The 2,755-nt window shown below is 46.1% G+C and overlaps 1 long non-coding RNA gene across 1 annotated transcript in view; it reads right to left on the bottom strand.

Moving 5' to 3' along the window:
• The window catches only part of LOC118012384, a 5,269-nt gene extending 2,978 nt beyond the window's left edge, over positions 1-2,291 (bottom strand). The window contains exon 1 of the long non-coding RNA XR_004679756.1: positions 203-2,291. This is a non-coding gene — a long non-coding RNA (uncharacterized LOC118012384). The remainder of the gene's footprint in view (positions 1-202) is intronic.
• Positions 2,292-2,755: the final 464 nt, after the last annotated feature.

Genomic DNA, 2,755 nt, shown 5'->3' on the forward strand with positions numbered 1-2,755 from the left:
CTCCAATGACATTGGTTAAAAACCTATCCTATTCCCTACTGGTTTGCGGACACTGTCTTCAATACGCAGGAGATTACTCTATGCTGGGGCATTTTTTCAGTTTTCCATTCATTCCTCCATGTCTGTGCCTGTGACACAACATTTTAATTGCAGAAAATGTTCCCTTTTATATCCTAAAATGTTTCAGCAAAATTTAACGGACATTCGATAGCCCCCACGTTGCGACGGGGTTATGAGGAGTACGAGGCAGGCAAAGACAAGCACACTGGACTCCAAACTCGCACGAACCTTTAAGTTTACCTACAAAAATAAAAAAAATGAATTGGCATTTATAATGTTCTTGGACAACAAAAACATGGTAAACTGGAATATTATTCAGTGAAATAGTCATCAGCTAAAAAATAAAGTGCTAGCTCACGCTGTAACACGGAAGAACCTTGAAACCATCACGCTACGTGTGGGAAGCCAGTCATGAAAAAACACCTATTCTGGGGCGCCGGGGTGGCTCAGCCGTTGGGTGTCTGCCTTCGGCTCAGGTCCTGATCCCGGGGTCCTGGGATCGAGCCCCACGTCGGGCTCCCTGCTCCGAGGGAGGCCTGCTTCTCCCTCTCCCACTCCCCCTGCTTGTTCCTGCTCTCACTAACACTCCCTCTCTGTCAAACAAATAAAAATCTTAAAAAAAAAAACACCTATTCTATGATCTCACTGACATGAAATGTCTAGAAGGGAGACAGAAGGGAGACTAGTGGTTGCCTGGGTGGAGGATGGGAGACTGGGGTGACAGCAGAAGACTACAGGGCTTCTTCCTGAGGGGACAAACATATTCTAACGTTGACTGTGGCGACGGATACACCGCAGTACCAGTGACTTTCACCCCTTAAATGAGGGAATGGTGTTGTACGTGAATTTTAATGGGTGAACTATTATTATATGTGAGTCTCAATGAAGATGTAAGTTTTTAAAGGCAGCACAGTTTCCACCTGGTTCTCTTGGGTTCTCTCTTGGAACCCAGCCACCAGGCTTTGAAGAAGCCCACATGTAAGCACTAGAACCAACAGCTTCAAGGGGGTGTCCCAGCTGATGACGGCTGGCATCAACCTCGACAGGCGTGAGTCACCAGCCTTCTTCTGATTTCCCTCCCAGCCTCTGAACCTTCCCAGTGACACCATGGAAAAGAGACCAGTCTGACCCACAGAATCCAGGAGGGTTTGGGGGTTTGTTGTCATTGTTGGAAAGAAAGAGTATCAGCCCACGGAGGTCATGCACAACCCCTCTGTCGTGGTCCCTTTCCAGAAATCTCTTGGAGGCTTCCCCGACCTTGGTAGGTTTCCTGTTTTAAGAACCAAAGGGCCTGGGTAATTGCTCTAGGCTTTAGCTTCCTCGTCTCGGAAATGGGAATAAGAACGTGTAAGAAATGAGACAGCCATAAATGGCGGCAGCTTGACTACCGCCAAGTGACCTACAGACAGCATTCACCAGTACTATGCACCTACCTTGCTGGCTTGCACCCTTCCCTTATGTCTCAGTACACGAATAGGGCTCAAAACCAGCAGGCAGTGGGCCTCTGCCCTCTATGTGCAAGGCATTTCCATGGGTCTTGCAGTGTTACCACACGCTGCAGGCCCCTTGCCTCCCAGGAAAGCGCCAGTGCATTAATTCTTCATGGGCACACCACTTGTGTTTATTGAGCAGAAAATGTTCCAGCAAAGTTCAAGCTCAGACTAAAAGGCATCTCATTTTATCTTATTAAAATTGCATTTTTATCTGGTCTTGCATAGCCAAAAAGAAAAACAGGCTTCATCTAAAGCCATTTTAAAAGAATAAGTAGCACATCATGAAATCTTTCTTTAAAAAATATGTTCACCAATAAACTTTTTAATGAATTGTACTGCTTAAAAACACCACAGTAACTCATTGCTTTAAAGAGGACCCCAGTGATTCCTCACAAAAAGCAGATACACACGACATAATGCCACTTCTAGGCACACGCCATGAAAACCCCTTGTGTAAGGACGCAGAAGGCAGGTTCAGCGATGTCGCTAACGCTAAAAAGAAAAAAAAAAATTAAGAAAAACTTTTATCCATCATCAACTGAAGAATGAATTCACATTATCCCTTTGTCCACTATCAACTGAGTTCCAACTGAGTTCCAACAAACTGGAACATACACCTATAATGGAATACTAACTACAATAAAAACGAAGGAACTACAAGAACCAAGATCGGTGAACTTACAAGCCTACCACTGAAGAGTAACTTGAATATGCACAGTATGATGTCATCTATAAAAATTTTTAAAACGAGAAAATGAAACTATCTACCGTGTCAGATACATACATGGTGGTCAAAACTCCCAGCTCATGATGGTGATGAAAACAAACGGAGAATAGGATGGGAGCGGAGGGCTGGGGGTGGAGGGGACTCTGGGGCTGGGAAGAGGATGCAACGGCTTCAACTCCAAATAGCCAAAGTGCGCAAACAGTCCTGAGGCCCATCGGTGGGTGACCAGGCACACGCCGGAATATACCGTCAGCTTCCAACAAGGAATGAAGGGCTGACAGCCGCTCCCACGTGGATGAAGCCTGGAAACCTCACGCGCAGCGAAAGGAACCAGTCACGAAGACCACATTCATATGATCCCACACGCATGAATAAGCACATGTCCAGAATAAGCAAGTCTACAGAAACAGAAAGCAGATGAGTGGCAGCCAGGGGCTGGGGAGGAGGGATTGGGGAGTCACGGCTGGTGAGGCAA

The sequence above is a fragment of the Mirounga leonina genome, unplaced genomic scaffold (assembly GCF_011800145.1).
Source record: "Mirounga leonina isolate KUSES-001 unplaced genomic scaffold, KU_Mleo_1.0 Mir_100525, whole genome shotgun sequence".
In the NCBI taxonomy this organism is placed as follows: Eukaryota; Metazoa; Chordata; class Mammalia; order Carnivora; family Phocidae; genus Mirounga; species Mirounga leonina.